Below are 23,370 nucleotides of genomic sequence, written 5' to 3'. Positions count from 1 at the left end.
GCATCTGGGCCCAGGGATTTATTGATTCATGAGCCTTCTTTTAAAGCAGAGGAGAAAGGAAACAATTATGTGCAGAAAAACACATTTTAATTTTTTAAATGGATCCTTTAAACTTTTACACTTGAATAATAAATTGGAGCAGACACAGGGCTGCCTGGAAGAGCTTTTTGCTTTTCCTGCTTGCACTGCTTAGGTGTCCTCAAGTCCAGAGGTAAAGTATCCTGTTGTACCCACCTTCATATAGCATTTAGCATGTTGTATCATAATTGCTTGTCTACTTATCTTTCACTCCTACTGGAGAATGAGCTTCTCTCCTCCAGGTCTAATACAGTGCCCTTCATGGAAGTACTCAATAAGTGTTTGATGGAGGAAGGAATGAATGAAAAACATTTTTGGAGAAAAGCCTGGGAGGAGGATGAGTGAATCTGGGAGATTCTCTTTGCAGTGTGAAGAAGGAAACCCACTCTTCCTGTGTTCAGGGGAAAGCCAGGCTCTGTCATCCTTTTATGATGAACAGTGGTTAATGTTTCACATCCTGAAATTTGAGGGCATTAGTTTTCACCCGGCTCCTTCATTCAAGCCTTGCCTTCTGATTCTCACCCTGATTTCTCCAAGTTAATGTGTGGCTACTCTTGGCAGTGAAGACAAAAGGTTAAAAAAAAAAAAAAAATCAGTCATAAGTCTCCCAAGTGGGGGTTCTCACAGATCTGATAAGAAAAACAATGGGCTTCTTGAGTTGGGAACAGGGTGATGCTGTATCCTTTAGGCAAGTGCACTTTGGGCCCCTGATCCTGAGAGTGCTACTTGGGTGCTATTCTACCCTGTAGCTCACATCTGACCAACACCTCCTCTCCCAGTGAAAGATGCCGTGAGTTGGTGAGAGCCCAGAATAGATCAATTTCAGAATCTCTTTTCCTGCTGCTGCCACTTCTGACCCATGGTAGATGAGGAGAACAACCAGCAGCCTTTTCAAGCCTAAGCTGACTGAGGTTCTCTGGGCTCTGTATTTCATTGTGGAAGGTGTTCCCAGGGAATAGGGATGAGGGCCAGGGAAGTGAAGCAGGAAATGCGGAAGAGCCAATATGAGGTTAGATCATCCACTGGCCACCCAAAAGTGATGGTTGGTTGCACTCTATCCCTCAGGCAAGCCTGAGAAGCTGTATGGGTGCCTCAAACAATTTCAAATTAGGATGGAGATTAGATTGGAGAGCAGACTGTGTTTTATGTATCTGCCGTTAGTGTCAAACTATGACCATATGCAGCTAATGAGACAGAATTTGTGGATCAGGAACAGGGAAACTCCTATTGATAGACCCAGTTTGGCTCTTCACTTAATTTCATTTTCCTTCTGATCAAGTGAAAATAGGTAATCCAACTTAAATTTGTGGTATGTGTCAGACAAATAAGGAATGGGTAATTTAAAAACTTGTGAAAATACATCATAAGCATTTGGTATGATTTTATTTGCTGTGTACCAAATGGTCATAAAATGTGGTTATTATTTACAAATGGAGACTTTTATTTGTATAAAAAGAAAGTAAGGACCTTGAGAATAGCCATTTCCACAGATTTTAGGCAAGAATTAAAAAAAAAAACAAACTATTGATACTATTTTAGTTTCCTAGGCGGCTGAAAGCAGTTACCATGAAATGCATCGGCTTTAACAATGGAAATTTATTAGCTTACAGGCTTACAGTTTTGAGGCTGCAAAAATTGTCCAAATAAAGGCACCATCAAGGCAACGCTTTCTTCCTGAAGACTGGCTGCCAGTGATCCTTGACTTCTCTGGCACATGGTGGCGTCTTCTGGTCTTTCCCATCTCATCTGGGTTTCGTTGTTTTCAGCTTCTTGCTTCCATAGCTTTCTCTCTCTTTGTCTGAATTTCATTCTCTTACAAAGGACCCCAGGAAGAGGATTAAGACCTACGCTGGGGCACAACTTAATTGAAGTAACCTCATCAAAAGATCATATTTACAATGGCTCCACACCCACAGGAATGAATGAACTTTAAGTACATGCTTTTCTGGGGTACATAAAAACCACCACAGGTACATTCAAACAAGATTTATCTACCTTTTACTTTTGAAAGATTGTTTTTTCTCCCCTCAAAGAGTCTTCTGTTAATAAATATTGGAGTTTTGCCACAAGGTTTCGACAAACATTGAATTTGTCCTTCAGAATTTATTATTCTCATTTTTCATTACAAAGCATATTGGTTGTCTACAGATAGAAAACATTGAAACACAATAAGTTAATTCAACAGAGATAGCTTGGAAGGTAATTTTAAGAAATGCTTGCATTGAGGCTTGCTTCTACTTTGATACTCTCAAATTTAAATAAAATCCAATTCCAGAAAGTTCGAAGAATAATATAAATGTTTAGTATAGAATTCCTGAAAGAATGAGACAGGAGTTTGCATAGAGAATACAGTATTTTAACATTCCACTTTCCCCTTATATCAGAGTTTTAGTTACAGAAAACAGGTTAGCTTTTAAAGGAAGAAGAGTAGCTTCAGAATATCCTGGAGGACCAGTGACATGGGGTATTTGGTAGATTGAATTATGTATCCCGTCAAAGACACATTCTTTTTTTGTTTGTTTTTAGTTCATGTTCTTTTATTAATCCACACATAATTACTTGTCTTCTGGTTTGTTGAAGCAGTAAATCAGACAACATTTGCCACAGTAATGTCTGTTGAAGTGACTGTCCATAAAAACTCCAGCACATTCATCTGACGGCAACTAATTTTGCCATTCTCATCTACCTTATAGTATTTCAGGACAGCCAGCTCCTTCTTTCTGTTATGCTCATTTTTCTTGGGAGTAGTGCAAGACTTCTTCCTTTTCTTAGCACCACCACAAAGTCTCAACACAAGAGTGAACTCCTTTTGAATGTTAATAATCAGACAAAGTACACCCATCTTCCAGTTGCTTTCCAGCAAAGATCAGTCTCTGCTGATCAGGAGGAACTCCTTCCTTATCGATCTTGGCTTTCACATTTTCTATTGTATCTGAGGGTTCAACCTCAAGAGTGATGGCCTTTCCCATCAGAGTTTTTATGAAAATCTGTGCTTGGCAGCAGCTCCACCACAGGTAGCAGGTCGGAAAGCTAAAGACACATTCTTGATCTTAACCCATCTTCCTGTGGTGATTAACTGAGTGTAAATAGGACCCTTTGAAGATGTGTTACCTGTTAGGGTGTCTACTCATTAAAAGATCTTATTCTGGTGTGGCCAACTGGGTCATGGTTGTTCTTAATCCATATTACTGGAGGACTTATAAAGAGAAGTCAGAGAAAGCCACAGGGAGTAGCCAGAAGCTCGAAGTCAGCAGAAACCAAAAGAACAGACATAAGAGGAGAAAGAGAGACAAGCCATGGAACTGCAACGATTATGGCAAGCTAGCACAGAATGCTATGAACTTTGGGGAGAAAACCTGACCTTGCTGACTTTTTGATTTTGGACTTCTAGCAGTCCAAACCATAAGCCAATAAATTCTGGTTGTTAGGACAACCTGTTGTGTGGCACCTATCATAGCAGCTTTGGCAAACTAAGTGGAGCTTTGCTCCACCAAGTCAGGAGCAAAGCAATAGAAACGTCCAGTTAGAAATGCAGACCAATACCCACTGTTGTTGCTACCCACCACCTAGCACCTCTGCTGCCAGAGATACTACCCTACTCAGCCAAGGGTCAGTAAGTATGTGAGGAGAAAGCTTCCTTCCACCTGCTTGTTTGGGAAGCTTTCTCCTGACATGAGTAATTTGTACAGAGACAAAAGAACCAAAAGAAAAAAAAGATTGCATGGGAAAGATATAACTGGGCCTGCCTGTCCCCTTTGTAAGGAGATACATGGAGATATAAAATCTAGTTCCAAATTTGGTTAAACTGTATTTCTTATAGAATCAAATTCTTGTAATAATTCTAGAAATCAAAATGTTATTCTACCTGTAGCAGATTTTAGACAAAACTATGTGGTCTCAGTGATTAAGAACCAAAAAGGAGAAACTTCCCTGATCAGCTGAAAACAGTGGTTCACTTTTACTATTATATTGAAATATAAGACATACCAAAGGATTAGAGCAATAAAAAAAAAAAGGGAAATAATTTAAACCACTGTTGTTATAGGAACTCTATAACCTCTCCTTCAGGGTGAGTAATGATTTCTGTCAGGCAAGTAAAAAATATTCCCATTCCATGAATCTAATTACCTACAAATAAGCTTTCCAGGGTTGATGAAGTTGGTTAAAAATACAGGGTGCACATTTTTATTGGACTGATGTAAGAGTGGAGTTTTATTTGTAAATAAAACTATGTATTTTGACCGTCTTTCCAACCATATTAACAACCTCATTGATTGACTTCAGGAAGTGATATGCATTGAATTGTGTACCCTAGTTTAGACATGTTGATCTTGGTCTGCATTCTGGTGGGTATAAACTCATCGCATGTAAAATTTCTGCAAGGTGTTACTTCAGTTAAGGTGTGGCCCAACTAATCAGGGTGAGCTTTAATCCGGATTACTGGAGTCCTTTATAAGCAGGGTGAAATTCAGACAGAGAAACGACAGGAAACAACCAGAAGCTGGAGGTCATGGGACCTGGTAGAGAAATGACAAGATGCTGCCATATGCATTGCCATATGTATTAGTTAGGGTTCTCTAGGGAAACAGAATCACTGAGAGTTGTCTATGACTATAAAATTTATAAAAGTGAATCACACAACTGTGGGTATGCATGACGCCAAATTCTGTAGAGCAGTCAGCAAACTGTCAATTCCGAGGAAGATGTCTGATGAACTCCTCAGGAAATGAACTGGGATCTTTGACTAACGTGTTCGATGAACTCCTCAGGAAACGAACAAACGGGCAACTTTGACGTACTACTCAGGAAACTCTTCACTGGGCAGCTGAAGAAGAAGTGAAGGTCCTCTATCTGTCTTGCTTATAAGTCTTCAACTGATTAATTGGATTAAATCCAGCCAACTGCATTCTCTCATTGTGGAAGACACATCCTTCATTGAGTCATCAGTCACAGCTGCAGTCAATTGACTGATGATTTAATAAACCAGCCTGTTGGTTTATTAACCAGCCACAAACATCCTCGCAGCAATTGTTAGACCAGTGTTTGCTTGACCAGACAGCCGGGCACCATCACCTGGCCAAGTTGACACATGAACCTAACCATCACACCATGTAACCAGAAAAGCCAAGAACCCCAAGTGTTGCCAGTAGCCAACCCCAGAATGCCAGTCATTAAAGAGAAATCATCATCTTGCTAATACCTCACTTTTGGATTTCTCCTAGCCTCATAAAATGTGAGCCAATAAATTCCCATTGTTTAAACCAACCTATATATGGTCTTTGTTTTAGCAGCTGGGAAACTAAAACAGGAAGTTATTACAAAGTTGCCATCCTCTGCATATAATTGAAATAATGTAGGGGTAGAGGGTGAAGGGTGGAATGTGGGAGAAAGGGAGAAGGAATTGGGAACCCACTAGCCGTGAACTCTCTGTTCTCATCAGGTCAGAGTGTAATTCTCCACGCATGAGCCATGTTGCTTCCTTCTTTGGGGTCTTTACTCCCACTTTATTGCCCTTCTGTATCTGTCCAAATCCTTCTAGGCCTGACTTGAATTTCAATCCATCCATGAAGTTTTCTCTGACAATGTCTATCTCTATTGTTTGTTTTTTTCTCCCTAAATTCTGTTCGTAATTTTACCCTAATCTCTGATACTTCATACTGTTTTCTTTCCTAGGTGTTAAACTTATGTTCCCAGTTGGAGCATGTGCCAGTTTGGATGTATTATGTCCCCCAAACTCAGTGTTCTTGAATGCAGTCTTGTGGGGGCAGACGTATTAGTGTTGATTAGGTTGGAATCTTTGGATTAGGTTGTTTCCATGGAAATGTAACCCACCCAACTGTGGGTGATACCTCTGATTAGATTATTTCCATGGAGGTGTGGCCTCGCCCATTAAGCCTGATTAGTTTACTGGAGCCCTATAAAAGCTCAGATAGAAGTTGCTTGGTGCTGCAGCTGAGAGACACAATTTGGAGATGGCTGTTGAAAGCAGAATTTTGCTGACACTTTGGAGATACTAGCCCAGGGTTTGCCCAGAGAAGCTGATGCAGAGACATTTTGGAGAATGCCATTTTGAAATGCAACTCGTGAACAAGCAGACACCAGCCACGTGCCTTCCAAGCTAGCAGAGGTTTTCTGAACGCCAATGGCCTTTCTCCAGTGAAGGTATCCTCATGTTTATTTCTTGGTTTGGACACTTTCGTGGCCTCCAGACTGTAAATTTGTAACCACATAAACCCCCTTTATGAAAGCCAATCCATTTCTGGTGTTTTGCATAACAGCAGCATTAGCAAACCAGAATAGAGCATAAAACCCATCTTTTTTTACCCCCCTTTATCAGGCTTCTCAGCTAATGCTTATAAACCTGGATTCTCAAAGCTTCAGGGGCAGAATGATTGGACTCAGAATTAACTCTAAAAATGATAGCAAGCATTTTTTTTCGTTGCACTTATTATTTATCAGGCCCCATTCTAAGTAATTTAACTGTACTTGCACATGTATCAGTTTGTTTAATAACTTACAATAATTACTAGTATTATTATTTGCATTTCACATTTGGGGAAATAAGGGATAGAGAGATTAAAGCAGTCTGGCTTCAGACTACTTCACTGGGCTTTTGCCTCTAAATATTTTCATACCTACTTGGAAGAAGAGCACAATGGCAAAAAGGTCATAACTTGGTCTGGATCATCACAGCCATGATTGATTAAGTGCCAATTATGTGCCAAGCACATATTTGCAAAATAACCTCTAACACTTTGCAAAAATAGCCTCTAATTCTCATAACTACCATGTCCCCATTTTACAGCTAAAGGAACTGAAGCTCAGAGCAGTTAATGTCTGCCCAAGGTCAAACAAGCAGTAAGTGAGGGAGCTGGGATTTGCATCCAGATAGCAGGGAGGGGCCATAAAGACAGGCAGGAAAAACCTGGATTTCTACCCCCTTAGAATGTGCTAGGAGATTGTTCAGTGTTTAAAATAGCTTCCTCTCCACTTCTTCAGACTTTTCTTGTTAATGTTTTCTTTTTTCTTCCTTTATCACGGTGTCCTCTCCAGGTATTTCCTCCAAAGAATGCCAAGTTGTGTTTTGGAGGCTGATATGTTAGTCAGGATTTCACTGCACATGACAGAAAACCCACATCAATAGTAGGGTTAACTACATAAGGTTTTCCTTTGTCTTGGTAGATTGTCCAGGGATGGCACCCAGTTTCCATGAGGACCTCGGGCTGAGCTCCTTCCAACTTCTGGCTTACTATCCCTAGATTATGGTCCTGATCTTTGTAGCCCAAAATGGTGGCTGGAACTCCAGCTAACAAATCTGCTTTCCAGCCAGCAGGATGAAGGGAGAAACAACAAAGGGTGTGCCTCCTTCCTTTTCAGGATATTTCACAAAAGCACTATTCAATATTTTCTAGGTGTTAGTCACATGACAATGACTAACTGCAAGGGAGGGTCGTGAATGTTGTCATTTAACTGGTGGCAATGGGCCTACCTCAAAATCGGTGTTTGATTACTGAAGAAGAGAATGGATATTGGGCAATAATGAGTAGTCTCTGCCACAACTGAGTTGAAGGATCAATTTTTGTAGATTCTTTTTTTAAAAGGTATGGGCTGATAACTTGAATATAGCACAATAGAGCTACATTTCCTCTCCTGCCCATGGGATTCAGGGCTATTTCTACACTACCATTTTACATGCATCTACATTAAACTCCATTTCCTAGGAGTCAGTCCAGTTAGCTTAAGGGTGCAAATTCATCTGCCTCTCTGACAGGTTTCCATGCTTTGTTTCTTTGATTTTAACTTAGGGAAATAGCACAGTTTACTGTGTGATGCTCACTACTAGGTTTTAATTTCCTATGAATACAGTCAACTCTATCTTATTTGACTCACTGAAAATAGGAATGGGAAATTAGAAGTAATTGGAAGAATCTTTCATTTTAACTTCATACCTTCCATCTTTTTCCTTCTCTCCCTTTCCTTAGGACTGCTATTTAAAACAAACAAAACAAAATAAACAGATCACCCAAGTGTACAAGTTTGTGCTAGAAGCTGGTATTCAGCCACCCTCACCAGTCAAGCTGTGATGATGGTTTATGGATTGCTTCTGTTCTCATTGGTCAGTGTGTATGTTGTACTGGTGGTAAGTAGTTTAATATAATCCCTGTATATGCTTTATCTTTTAAATTTTCTATTGATCCCAGTAGGAAAGGGATCTTGAAAGAGGGTGAGGAAAAGAATTATGAAAGACCTAAGTTTTCTCAAAGCTCTTGGTTATGAGGCTGAGAATGAAAGAACTGATGTAGTTGTCTATAGAAGACTAGATTCTTGCTACCCAGTGTGTGTCTGTGGACCAGCGGCATTGACATCTCCTGGGAACTTGTTAGATGTTTAGAATCTCAGGTTCCATCCCAGACCTACTGAATCTGACCCTGCATTTTAACAAGTTCCCAGGAGATCTGTGTCCATATTAAAGTTTGAGAAACACTGAACTAGAGGGCTAGAGGGGAAAGCAAGGAGAACCACAGTCCCTTTGGCTGGGTACTAAAATGTTTTGAGAATTTTAGCAAAATCTGAACTCTAGTTGAATCCAGGAAAGCTGTCAGTCTAATGATTTAGATGCTTTCATTGAGGGTAGACCAGAAAAAAGGCTGAATTACAGCAGGGAGGAGTAGAACAGAGCAATGTGCTCCCATTTGTCTGACCTTAGGTCGTCATTTATGCATAGAGAGGTTGAAGTTGCTGGTGGCACCTTTACTCCTGAATTGCATTTCCAGCATGGGGGAGAATGATATAGGAGTGTGTGTACATAGTGTGGGTCAAGAGAGGGTCAGGGAAGTAAAAGAAAAGTCCAAGAGTGTTGCTGGGCAATGGCCATGCCAAATTACTTGGCCTTGCTATTCTCTACACCCACCCCCACAAGCTAACATCCCCCCACCCCCAAATTTCATTACCTACTTTTTAATAACTGGATTTTTAAAAGAAGGTTTTAATTTTAACTCACTTAAAATGCACATATCTAGTTGAGGCAATTAGCTCATTGGAATATTGGACTAAAGTGTAATTAGTCAAGGACTAAATTTCTTTCTCTATGAGGGTAATGATAACTGGATGGGAAGGCATTCAGTGCCTGAAGTGGGGAGAGGAAAGATGGAGAAAGGAGAGACTGAGGAAGTCAAAGGTACATCTTGGCCTATCTCTGGTTACTTTCAATTCTACAAAATACAATAGAAACTGCCAGCTTGGGAGTTTTTATGCTGACCACCTTCTCCATTCTCTCACATACACGCAGAGCTTCAAGGGAACTCAGAGTGCTTACAGCTTTGTGTGAAAGAACACAAGAGTTTGGATTCTGAGAGTTTGGGTTTTTGAAGGTTAGAATTAAAGGACAAAACCAGTGTGGGCACTTACAATCCATATAACCAAGGTATAATACTGTTTCTCATTGATAAAATGAGAAATTGAGTTTCTTAACCTTACAGGATATTGAGATGATCAACTAAGATAATGATATGTAAAATGGGTTTTCCACATGTATGCAAAATTACTATTGTTAGGACGATTTTTAAAATTTGGCAGCTGTTTCTATAAAGGAGGGCATTATTTTTAAATAATAGTATGTAAGATAAGGCCATGTGCTGGTTTGGATGTATTATGTCCCCCCAAACACCATTATCTTAGATGCAGTCTTGTGTGGGCAGGAAATGTATTGGTGTTGATTGGATTGGAGACTTTTGATTGGATGTTTCCATGGAGATGTGATCACTCAATTGAGGGCGAGATCTTTCATTGGATAATTTTCATGGAGGTGTGGCCCTGCCCACTCACCATGGGCCTTGATTAGTTTACTGGAGCACTATATAAGTTCAGACAGAAGGAGCAAGCTTGGTACAACTGAGAGGGACACTTTGAAGAATGCACAGGAGCTGAGAGAAGAGCTGCAGATGAGAGACAGTTTGAAGATAGCCATTGAAAGCAGACTTTTGCTCTGGAGAATCTAAGAGAGGACAAATGCCTCAAGAGCAACTGAGAGTGACATTTTGGAGAGAAGCTGATGCCTAGAGAGGAACATACTGGGAGAAAGCCATTTTGAACCCAGAACTTTGGAGCAGATGCCAGCCACGTGCCTTCCCAGCTAACAGAGATTTTCTGGACACCATTGGCCATCCTCCAGTAAAGGTACCCAATTGTTGATGACTTACCTTGGACACTTTATGGCCTTAAGAGTGTAACTGTGTAACCAAATAAACCCCCTTTTATAAAAGCCAATCTGTCTCTGGTGTTTTGCATTCCAGCAGCATTAGAAAACTAGAACAGGCCATTATTCTCAAAATTTGCGATTCTGTTGCAGAGACAAGAAATTCATAATGACATGCTGAGTAATAATGGTAATATATATGTACTGAATGTTGTTATGGATAAGGCGCTCCAAGAGACAAAATAATGTGAAATCTTGTGGGCCCTAGTGGTTGAAGAAGGTTTCATGGAGATAGTGAGACTTAAGGCAACTTTAATAAGTTGGAGAACTAAAGCCAAGCAAATGCTAGATGTTCACTTACTGGATCCCAACTATTAGTTAGCCTGTTGGAAAATCTGTGGATATCTACAAGGCTGAATTAACTATATGGATTTCATGGAAGGGTGTATTAGGGGACTGACTAGAGAGACTGGGTGCAAAAATTTGATCAATAAGGTTAGAAAATAACTGAGGAAGTGAGTAATCTGTTTTTATAATGATGTACTCAAAAATTCCGATTAGTGGTAGCACTTGGATTTTGTAATTTTTTTCTTCTGTGCAATCCCAACAAAACCAATGAACTCTTACTGCATCTGTACATTACCATGTATACAGGCCATAAGCAAAAGAAGGCATATTTAGTTTAACTGTTGGTTTTTAATGGAAAATCAATTTATTTCAGCTTATTAAACTATTAGTGCATATTGGATATTAACTCCCAGCTTTATTTTTAATCTCTCTCCCACTTTCCTTTTCTCAGTTGTTGGGGAGGAGACTTTTTTTTTTTTTCTTTTAAATTAGAGAAGTTGTAGGTTTACAGAAAAATTGTGCCTAAAATACAGAGTTTCCATATATCACCCTTTGTATTAACACCTTGCATTAGTGTGGTACATTTGTTACAATTCATGAAAGAACATTTTTAGAATTGTTCTATGTTCCAACCCAGCTCAGCCCCAAGACAGAAGAACACACCAGGCACAGAGTTAGATATAAGTTTAATAGGACTTACTTTAAGGAGAGATGGTTCCACAGCCGTGGTCAGCTGGGACAGATGAAAATTAGTGATCCACAAAGAGCAGGGGGTGCTGGGGATGGTTTATAAGGGTTAGGACAAAGACATTCCATAGGGTGTGAGAACAGAGTTTCTTCAGGGTCTGTGACACAGGGGTGTGGAGATTCATTATCACGTGATCAGGGGAGGGGAGTTCTAATGCGTTAATTACGATACCGTTTGTACATTGTTCCCTCCCCTGGGTAGGTCTGATGACCTTTCATGTCTGTCCCAGTCAAGTAGGCGGCTACATGAAATAACACACTTTCATTATGGAGAAGAGGGGCCCCAGGCCCTGGGTCCACACGTGCTATTAACTATAGTCCATTGCTTACAGTAGGGTTCACTGTGTTGCAGAGTCCTATGATTTTTTAAAATTTTAATCTAGTAACATCTATACACCTAAAGCACCCACCCCACCTCCCCCATTTTTCAACCACATTCAAATACATAATTCAGTGCTGTTACTTATGTTCACAATGTCATGCTACCATCCCCACCATACAGTACCAAAACTTTACGATCAACTCAAATAGAAATTCTGTACAATTTAATCATTAACTTGGGGAGGAGACTCAACTTTAAAAACAGTGTATGTGAGGCTTTCCAGGAAGTAGGGGAATAAACTAGATGCTAACTAAAATTTTCTTGGCCTTCAAGGAATTTTCTGTCTAAATTATGAAATTCTTCAAGGCTCCTAATTACTTTGCTAAATCATCAATTTTATTCTATCTTGTGATCAGGGTAGCATCCCTGAAAACCATTAAATGGATGGCATAAACATTGTTCTAGGGGTTATGGCAAATTAGATGAGGCAGTGCTTTCTAAACAGAAAAGAAAAATTCGCACCTGAACTATATCTACTTCCTATCTTAGTTTCAGGGCAATTCTAGGTAATTGACAATGATTTCTTTCCTCCTGAGTCCAAATGGGACTGCAGAACCATTTGTAAGAGGCAGTGACTGCAATTGCTTGGGAGTTGCTCCTTGAGAGGAAACATATTCACTGTTCTAATTGTAGGGAAATTCTCTGTGAATGTTGGCTAATAAAACAAATTGTGGGTTTCTGATGCCAGAGTATTGTAATTAGTATTACACGGGATTTAAACTTGAGTAAGAGTAGCAATAGATCTGGACTGTGTATTTCTTTTCAGCATTCCTGACTATAAGCTCATTGAAGGCAGAGTTGAGGTAAGCTGTGCAGGGACAGTGTCTTCTTAGTTTCTCCTAACCTCTCAATCATTTACTAAATTTGATAAACATAGCAATAGGAAGGAAGCAAGGACAGCATTCATTGATGGAATAGTTAGAAGTAGGTTACACAGGTACCTGTGAACCTGATACCAGGGCAACTTTGATAGCATGGTAAAAGAGGACACTGCCATCCCTGTCATTTTCTAATGCTAAAGTTCAAAAAGTAATCTCTTCAGGTCAACTAGAATTTACAGTGGCCATTGGATGGATGAAAAATCGACTTTTTCACCAGAAAGGCGAGAGAGCAAAGGAAGGACTTTCAATTAATGTTTGTGTATATGTGTGTGTGCGCACGTGCATGCTTGTGTTTGTGGTGGTCTGGTGGGTGTGGGAGTGTGATTGAAATAACAGATGATGCCATAATAAATGAGGAGGAGATTTTAAATTACAGCAGCCCAAGATTGGAGATTAATTTTTTTAATGTTTCCTAACAAGAAAAATGAAGCAAATAAATTTCGACAATTAGGAAGTAATGAAGACCTTGCAAGAATAGCTTATTGCCAAAGGCCGATAAGGGAATTCTTGGTAGGACTGAAGCAAATGTAAATCAGTAGACTCAGATACATGCATCTTCAGGCATTAAGGGAATTGGCTTGCTCACTTTTTGAACCCAAGTAATCATTTTTGAAATATCTCAGAGAACGTGTGGAGAAAGGCAATGCAGCAGTGAAAAGGAAAGCACAGCTAGGCTGAAGTCCTGCCCCCTCCGGCTCCCCCATCCATTCCTTCCCACCCCTGTTCTGCCTGCTTCTGATGGAGTGTTGTAATGAGTTGGTTCTTCATTGATCTGAAGCTTTGTGAACATATCCATTCGCATGGTGAGTGGCTGGTGATCTTTGGTAAATATGAGTGGGGCCATCACAGGCTTTGCAGGGAGCAAAAGACTTAGGAAAACTGGAAACAATACTGGGGTTTCTGGAACTGGAAACAGTACACAGTGGTTCTTTAGATGCATTATATTTCATAAATCAGGACATTTTCTGATTGTTGGTACTAGCTTCTTCTGGTTTTTTGAAGCAGAGACCTATGAAAATTTCCCCCTTTGTTTCAGTTTGCTCAAGCATGCCATTTAGACAGTGGTAATTGACCATGGTCTCTAGCTTCCTGAGTTATTCAGATCTCTTTCCCTTCAACCATACTCAGCTCAAATCCTGTATCTGCTGAACATATAATGCTTATCATCTTATGCTGCTATATGCCATCTGATTATTTAATCTTGATTTACCTTTTCATGTCTTTATTGCTTGATTCCCCAGCTATATAGTAAATTCTTTAATGGTTGCAATTGTATTGTATTTACTTTGTAAAATTTGATAATAATATCTAATATTTACATAACATTTACAGTGTACAAAGTAATACATGAATTCATTTAATCTTTGTTACAAACCCATGAGGTACCAAGTAACGTTCCCATTTGACCTGTGTTGGAAAAGAGGGATGAACCACAGAGATATTAAGTGATTTATCCAAGGTCACACAGCATGCATTGGGCTGAGCAAAATTTGTGCTGGTGTAGGCTGGCTCCACTGAAGAGTTTATACTCTTAATGCTGCCATTCTGCCTCATGTACGTGGTGAAGAGCTGTATACCAAAGTGATCAATGAATCAATATAGAATACATGGATTAAAAGACTGCCTCAGGTGTTTGGGTCAGAAACATATTTTGCTTTGTGTGCTGGTTCCCACAATTTCACATTTTTCCCCACTCTCTTTATATTTTCCCCATTCTCTTTATTTATTAGAGGCAGAGAGCCTTCAGACTGAGTTTCTTGCTGGTGAGCTCTGTTTCATTTACTATTACATTCTGAGCTCTTAGGTTAGTGCTTGAAATGCGTGTTGAATGAATGACGGGGCAGCACAGACTAACTTGGAAATCAATAATAATGATTATAAATAAGAACAGAATATGCCTGACATGCTTTATGGTAGAGGTTCTAATTGCCAGGGACCACTTACTTAGTAGCTGTTTGTACCTCAAGTCATATGGACCTAGTTGAGGTACTCTGAGAATAGGATGGCAAAAAATTTTTCTTCTATTTTATCTCCTTTATTGCCCTTTTAGCTATGGATCCTTTATTCAAAAAAAATTTTTTTGTATTAGAGCAGTTGTAGGTTACCGAAATAGCATTCAGCACAGAGTTCACATAAACTTCCCTGCCTCCCACCTGCAGTTTTCCCTATTATTGACATTTTGCATTAGTGTGGTAGCTTTGTTACAACTGATAAACCTATATCATAATAATTATATTTTTAACAGTAGTCTGTAGTTTACGCTAGGGTTCACTCTTTTGTGTTGTACAGTTTTCTGGGTTTTAAAATAATATTTATTCTGGTAACATATATACAACCTAAAACTTATGCTTTTAACCACTTTCAAGTATACAGTTCAACAGGGTTGATTCTGTTCACAATGTTGTGCTACCATCACCACCATCCATTACCAAAACTTTTTCAAACAGAAACTCTGTACTAATTAAGGCATTGACTCTACATTCCCCACCCCCACCCCTGCCGTTGGTAACCTATATTCTAATTTCTGACTCTATGAATTTGTATATTCTAATTATTTCATGTTAGCGAACTCATGAAATATTTGCCCTTTTGTGTCTGGCTTATTTCATTCCATGTGATGTCTTCAAGGTTTATCTATGTCATTGTATGTATCAGCACTCATTCCTTTTTGCTGAATAACATTCTACTGTGTATATATACCATATTTTGCTTTATCCATTCTTCCACTGTTCGACACTTGGGTTGCTTCCACCTTTGGCAGGTGTGAATAGTACAGCAAAACTCTTAGATCTTCCTTCCCAGTGGTTCTCAACACTGGCTACACATTAGAATCACCTGGGAGGTTTTATAACCTAAGGATGCCTGCCCCACCCCACCTCCCTCATTAATTCACTTTAATTGGAATATCTGAGGGTGGGGCCCAGGGTAGGGATACAAGGGTAGATCTTGAGCATCAGACTTTTAAAACAATCTTCTCAAGTGATTCCAATGTGTACCATAGTCGAGTTAGGGAAAGAACATATAAAGATTGATTTTTATCAATTCAATACCTTTGAGGGCAGAAGTGCAACTCCTCCAAAATGGCAGAGGCCCAGCCTTGCATTTGCTGAGGGTTTATTGTGTGCCAGACACATTGAGGTTTGATCATATCATCCTCAAATCCACCTGTGGGTTTAGTATTCTAATTCTCATTTTATAGATGAGGAAACAAAGAGGTTATTTGCCTCACACAAAACAACCAACAAGTAGAAGAGGCAGGATTTAAATATACCCATGTCTTTTTAAGCCCAAAGTCCTATTTCCCCCTTACAACACACTGCTTACTGTAGGGGCTGCAAATTCAGACATCACTGGAGTTGGGCAGGTGACGCTGAGGGGTAGAAGTGTGGACAAAAGAGGAGGTTGGGACTATGGTGAGCTGAGAGCACATGCTCTGTCAAAGGCATTCAGATGTCAAATCTTCAAGAATGGTGGTATGTGCCAAGCCAAACCAAAATGGTCTGCAGGCTGACTTCTGCTGCAGCAACCTGTGGCCTGTAAAATTTCAAATGATAGCCACTTCATAAAAAATTCCCATGAACTTTCACCTTAAATTAACCAGGAGTCTTAGGGGTGGAGGTACTTGATATTTACCTGTCTGGCTTGGAAAAGAGGAATGAGGTTTGTGGTGTTTTCAAAATGGGCTAGAATTTTGCTTAAACAAAGAACAAATATCTTTCACTGGATGTAATATGGGGCCTTTTAAATAATAATAGCAATGCTGGCTGGTTTGAGCACTTACTATGCCAGGCACTGTTCTAAATGATTTACATGTATCAATTCCTTTGATTCTCACAAAAACTCTCAATTAGTATGTATCTTATGTTTTATAGATGAAGAGACTGAGTCGTGGTTAAGTACTTGCATGTACTTAATAAATAATGTTGATTTCATCTATTTGTTACCTGAAAGTCCCTAAGTTTTCCAGTCTTCTTGGATAAGCTTTTTGATTTTTTTCTTTATAAAAAAAAATTGTATTTCTCATCTTCAATCTGCCATCTTACTGATATTTTGATGATTTCCCAGGTGTTGGGGGATATAGGCTTACTTACTTCTGTGCATGAAAATTGAAAAGTCTTACTTTTTTAAAAATTGGGGATGGTGGTGGAAAGGAAGTTGGAGACAAATCAATTAAGAACGTGGCAAAGCTTGTTCAAGTAGTCTGCCATATTCTTTGTATTCTTCAATATCCCACTTAATGGGATATTGTTCAGAGTTGGATTAAGGGGTGTAGGAAGCTGTCTGGGGCGCCAATAATCTATAATAAGTATTTAGACAATATTTCAATAACTCAGAAACCCAGTGCCAGTTAACTCTGGTTTCCCCCATGCTTTTCCATAATGAATAAAATATAAATCAGCCCCAATCATTCTAGAGTAAAAAAATTCTACCACCAGCAATTCCAAATAGGTTAAAATATTATGTTATATTCAGGGAATTTAATGACTGTCTTATTTTGAATATAAAGAGGTTTAAAATATTTATTAATAGAAAAGCCATTTCTTCCTACTGCTGCTAAATATCTGCTGGTCAAATATTTACCAATTATTGCTTTGAAGGGGCACCATATTGCTAATTCTCTTAGAGGAACCTTACTTCTGTGTCTAGTTCCATTTTACGTATGAACCAGGCTGCCTTTTTAGGTACGCATTTGTGTTCCCCCTTACCTCTCTATCTGCACACCTCCCACATTGTAAGCCCCTCACCTGTCTTTATTCCTCACAGACATCCTAACATGAAACCTGAAGATTGCCCCAGTCTGCTTGCAAATAGTGTTGTAGATAAATTTAGGATACCCCCATTATGTTTGAATTTCTGATAAATAGCAAATAATTTAAAAATATAAATATGTCCCATGCAATATTTACAGCACATTCCACATATTGCATGGGACATACTCATACTGGAAGAGTATTCATTGTTTATCTGAAATTCAAATTTACCTGGACATCTTGTACTTGTATTTGCTAAATGTGGCAACCCTACTTTCAAAGACCTCATTAGTGGTTTGATTAATTTCTTGGTATTTATCAAAGGTGTGTGTGTATATTGTGGAACTGTAGGAATTAACGACTGGGTGGGTTAAGCTTTGGTTTACACCTTAACAATAAAACCATATATTTTATTAGTTATAACAAAAATATGAATGATAACTTCACCTTACAGAATCCCTTACATGATTTCGTTTTCACAATACCAGTGGAGTTGCGTATGTCTGTTTTATCAGTGACAACACACGATAAAGTCAAATGTGTTTTCCACCGGGTTCTGCCTCCCCTAAATATGGAACTTTTTCATTTGGTTCAATCCACTCATCTCTTCCATCCTTTCTCCTCCTTTTATTAGTTTATAACATTGTTTAAAAGCCATGGCCTGAGAATCTGGAGACTAGGATTTTAATCCCGGGTCTATCATTTATTAATTGTGTGAACGTCAGTATATTTCTTAATATCTGACTCTCGGTTCCCTGGTGTTCAAAATGGAGGTTGTAAATTGAGATCTAAAGGGTGACGTGAGGGGGGAAAGGTGTAACGTAAGGGAAATTGCTGAGCGTAGGATATCTTTGGATTCTAGGCTGAAAGAGACGTTATCTTCTTCCGTTTGCCAGCTCTTCGCTCTTCCTGCCTTTGCTTTCTGACTTCTTAAAGAGTTTCAGTGAGGGGAGCGGTTGCATTTCAAAATGTGCCGATGTGATTCACCTGCTATTCATTGGTGCCGCGTTTCTGCTCCTTGGAAGCGGCGTTTCCAGGCCCACGTGTACCAGACGCGGACGCCAGAGGGCGCCCCACCACCGTCTACTGCCTTGAGTTCAGGGACAGGTTCACGGTTGATTTCCTGGCTTCTGGCTTGACGGCTTAGTGTGGAGAGCACTTTGTGATTTGAAAGAGCTGAGCTAATCATTAAGTCTTAGAGATCAGTTTTGAGTTGAAATATGAAGGAAGAGAGGACAATTACCTTCCTTAACCCTTTCAGGTTATTTAAAAACCTTATTGCATGGAGTAGTACTGAACCAAATAGGATTTGAGTAATAGAAAACAAACTATTTTGCCATTTTACCTTCAGAGTGAATGTGCCTGTAAAAACCTTTTAGCTGTTTGGAAATCCAGAACTAAGAGCCTAATACAAACCCTGGGTACAGTAATGCTACACTTATCTGTTGCCATATATTCAGCAACCTCAGCTGTTTGCAATATGACTGAGAGCAGGCCAAAAATGTTTCTGAACCAACAGGGTTGTCATAAAGCTAATAGCTGAACTCACATGCTTTTTAAGCTCCAACAGTGGTCCTCTCTTAGAGCCTATTATCTCTTACTTTCACATACTGCCATCAAATCATCCAATTTCTCGCGTCTTAGCACATTAGAAGCAGCAAATTAGAAGGGGGGATGAAAATGGCTGCACACCAGCTATAGAAATGACTGTTGATAATGAGGGGGAAATCAGAAAATAGTCTTTCTTATAGCTCAGTACAGTAATTAGTATTCACAGTGATGACTCTGAATGATGAAGAAGAAATATGATCAGTACTCACTGTTTAAGAAGGCATGAAAGTGTGTAATAAATTTAAGAAAGCTTTTAAGTTAAAGTGTTTAAAATAAGATTTTGGTGAATGAGTAAGTGGAATAATTTAGTCATGTAGAAATTTACTTAAGGTAATATTGTATTTATTGATGATGCCCTGAAAAATGAGAGGTTGCTGTGTTGATTTGTAATAGGGTTCTTACTAGGATTTTCTACGCCTTGCAGCAGTTCAGACTTTGAAGGTGTTACACAGATGGTAATGATTTCTTAAAAATCTTCCACAATGCCTTTTGATTATTCATGAGAATGGGCATGTGTGTGTATTGGGACTGAGAGATGGTATAGCTAGTGAAAGTGGAGAGGGTTATAGTGAACGCCTACACTTCTGAACAGATGGTGGTGCAGGTGTCTTTCCAGCTGTTGTCAGTACTTCACCCTGAGATTTCCCAGCAGGAAGGGAGGAAGGGCCAAGCAGGCTTGGGACTGAAAGGTGAAAAGAGTTCAGGACTCTGCCCGTTTGGTGTGACCCTTGAGGATGGATTGTTTTGTTGTGTCTGACATGCAGCCATTGGTTTGTTCGTCCAAGCAGCTGAAGAAAGAATTTGAAAATGAGGTATGATTTGCCTATTGAACGTTGAACCTGTAGATTTTCTTAGTTGTTAAGCTCTTTTCTCTGGGATTCTCTTTTCTTTGTATACCTCTGGGCTGTGCCTCTGAGTGAGTTCTCTAGATTGCAGCAAATGGCCCTTCCTCAGTACAGAAGGCACAGGGACAGGGGGAAATTGATGTTGGGGTTTCGGTGGGGAGAAAAGAGCATGGACCTTCCAGTCTAGCCTCTTGTTGGCTTTCACACACCACTTAGTTTGCTGTCTCCACACTGTGCTCATTATGTCCCTGTGGTGAATTCCCTTCCCTCAGTTCTTGCTTCTCTGAACTACCTACTCATCCTTCAGGGTTGGCCAATTCCAATCCTCCTTCTCTGATGGCTCAGCTATGGCAGTGTTTCCTTTTTCTACTCCTTTCTCAGTTTCTGCTGCTCCATTCATTTCCGCATTTCTAACACTTGCTTTGTATTGTAATAGGAAGCTCGGATTTTAGAAACCCTGCCCCTTGCTAGGTATTGCTTATGGCTCTGCTAAGGACTGAGTCTGTGTTACTATTGATAATGCACTAAAATCTGACCACCCAGTTTGTTGAATATCTATATGCCCAGCTTTGTGCTCAGCACCCTGGGAGATTCAAGAAAGGTGTTAGACACATCCCCTACACCTTGAGGATTTTGTAATCTTATTGAGGTAATGGCTTAGCCAAAGGAAACTATAGAAGTTAACTTATGATTTCATTCCTTCTCTGAAGTCATAAAGTTCTAATCTATCTATAAATGATGTAGGATTTCAGAGAAGGAATGAAGGTGAAAAAATGATATTAACTGGGCTTTGATTATCCAGCAGACATTTCTGGAGGGGAGCCCTGGTTTAAACCTGGCATTATTCCCAGTTTGAGGGATTGTGAAGTGGTGGTGTGGCCCACTAAGATGTAGGGGAACTCCATTCTTTTATGTAAGGCACTTACTTTTCTTCTAGAGAGAAAAAAAACACACCCTCCTTAGAATAGACATACATATATCTGTATGCACGTGGATGTTCACATATGCATATGAACATCCGTCTATTATGCTAGAACAGAGATTTGAGTGGCAGAGTGATTGTCAGCTCTCTGGACTGACTGCAGGGGTCTCGCTGCAGTGGTTGCTGCAGGTTGCGTTACAGGCACAGCGTGCTGGAAACAAAGCTTTTCCCATGTAGCAAAGGATGCAAACTAATGATGTGATCCTCCTCAATGCTGGGTCTCCCCAGCACACCACTCATCCTGGACCCATCTTATCACTCCATAAAGGCTCTCTTTATAGCTTTCAACCTCAGGATTATTACCTTTACCCTTTGTAGATTACTGATGACAAAGTATTGGACCATGGCATCAGACATATATTTTTCATTCGCAGGAGTCTAAAGCTGACCAGCAGATTTAACGAAGTTCTTTTCAAGAGTTCATAAAATCTATATCAGGTTTTAAACACTAAAACCAGAAAACTTGGTGGGAAATGTTCTTTTTGTATATGCACACTTTCAGCTCTGGAGCTCTGGCTTTTGAAATCTATGCAGTACCACCTGACTTATGACTTGGGTTTTGCAGTCTTTTCCTTGGAGATCTGAGAAATTTGAATGTTCTTCATCACCAGTGGGCTCTGTAGCCAGAGACTACAGGCAGCAAATTAAACCTTGTTGTTCCTTTTTAGCTCAGCATTTGGAGATAAGAAGTCTACAAAGGTGATCCTTTGGTCCTGGAGGACACCCAAGATAGCAGAGGAAAGTTCTGTTTTCATAAAGTTGATGGGAGAAGAAGAAATCCCTTAGTTGTACGATCATCAATTCAAGGCAACAAAATTTTGTTACTTGCTATTTTAAAATATATTGTGCCTAAAGTAATGGGAATTCAAAGATGAATATGAATTGGGCTCTACCCTTAGGGAGTATGGTGGATGCTGCCATGTGCCACCCTGAGTCCACCCCCACCCTAATCACCCCCCCCCCCACACACACACCAGGAAATAAGTATTTATTACACTAGCTGTCTCCCCAAGATCACCCCCCTCCCTCACCTCCTGGCTGCCTTTCACCTCTACCTCCAATGACTAATTGAAGTGGAGATATGAAGGTGTACCACCATCTTGCCCCACCTTGGGACAACTCTAAAGAGTCACCCCTGTATCAGAGCTCTATGTAGGATAAGCTGAGGCCTCCATTGTAACTGCATCATGACTCAACGTCTCCCTCTGCCCACTCCTGCTTCCTTCCCTTTCTTCTGCATATGCTAATCCCAGAAACTTCCCTAATAAACCTCCTGCATGCTAATCTGCATCTCAGAGTCTGATTCCTGGGGATCCATTCTGACAAAAGAGCTTGCAGTGTAGCAAAGGAGACAGAGATGTAAGCATGATTGCAATATAGAGGTATACGTGACGGGATCACAGAGGAAATGGCTGAACTTCCCCAGGAGCATCACAGGCTTTACTCAGGAGATAATATGGAAGCTGAACCTTTGAGGACTTTAAAGATTTAGGAGTTTCCCAGATGGATTTGTATGAAGGGGGCAGTGACAAAGAGATTTGTGTGCTGGAGGGAGGGTGGGTAGTTCAGAGTAGCCAGAGAATAGGAGATAGCATGGGATAAGGAAATGAAGGGAGAGAGATGAAGTAGGAAGCATAGTTTGGGATAGATTGTCAAGGGCCCTGTGTGCTGTGCTAATGTGGTAGTCAATGGGAAGCAAGGGAAGAAATGAACATCATGCTTTGGTTTCTTTTAATGACAATAAAAAAATTTTTTTTTAAGACATCAAGATATGGAAACCAGTTCACATGTTTTGGGTATTCTTTATTCTCTGTTAAGTGCAGTGCTCAATGTCTGATGCATTCTGCTTCTTATTCCTGCTTCAAAGTGGTAATCTACAGCTGTCTGAGCAGTCCTTGCCCAGAAGAGTTGGAGCTCAGGGAAGGGGCAGGGATAGAGAAAACAGGAGACAAAGGGAAACCTGGGCCATCTTTACAGCAGCAACAAGATGTGGTTCTCTCCATTTCTATTTTATTTCAAGCATATATAGACTTGAGGTGAAATCCAATTACAACTTCCTTTTGCCTTGTTTGGGACACAAAGGGTGCGCTTCTCCCTAATCTATCTATTACTTTTCTTAGGGCAGAAACTGTAGACCTTTGGAGAAATCCAATTACAGCTTTCTCTTAGATACAAAGGACAAGTTTGTCTCTAATCTATACATATCAAAAAGAACAAGCAAGCAGGGTTTCTTACCAAAGGGACTGTAATCAGGAGATATGCAGATGTTATTTATTTTTCCTTAGTGCAATAGAGGGCCTATCTTTTAGGAAAATGCTTGGCAACTGGGGTGGAAATTGCTTAAGAACAGTGGTCAGCTCTATTAGACTCAACTGTTCTTAGAAGAAGGAAATATTATCACACAGAAGTGCAAGGGTGTGCCAGTTTGAATGTATTGTGTCCCCCAAATGCCATTATCTTTGATGTAGTCTTGTGGGGCAGATGTTTTGGTGCTGATTAGATTTACTTGGAATGTGCCTCACCCAGCTGTGGGTGATGACTCTGATGAGA

The 23,370-nt window shown here is 39.9% G+C and overlaps 1 pseudogene; it reads right to left on the bottom strand.

Annotated features, from left to right (window-relative positions):
- Nucleotides 1–2,633: 2,633 nt before the first annotated feature.
- On the bottom strand, nucleotides 2,634–20,238 carry LOC119535234 (annotated as a pseudogene).
- Between the last annotated feature and the right edge of the window lie 3,132 nt (nucleotides 20,239–23,370).

The sequence above is a fragment of the Choloepus didactylus genome, chromosome 5, assembly GCF_015220235.1.
Source record: "Choloepus didactylus isolate mChoDid1 chromosome 5, mChoDid1.pri, whole genome shotgun sequence".
Lineage (NCBI taxonomy): Eukaryota > Metazoa > Chordata > Mammalia > Pilosa > Megalonychidae > Choloepus > Choloepus didactylus.
The sequence above is the reverse complement of the archived record's forward strand: the minus strand, read 5'-3'. Positions and strand labels throughout refer to the sequence as shown.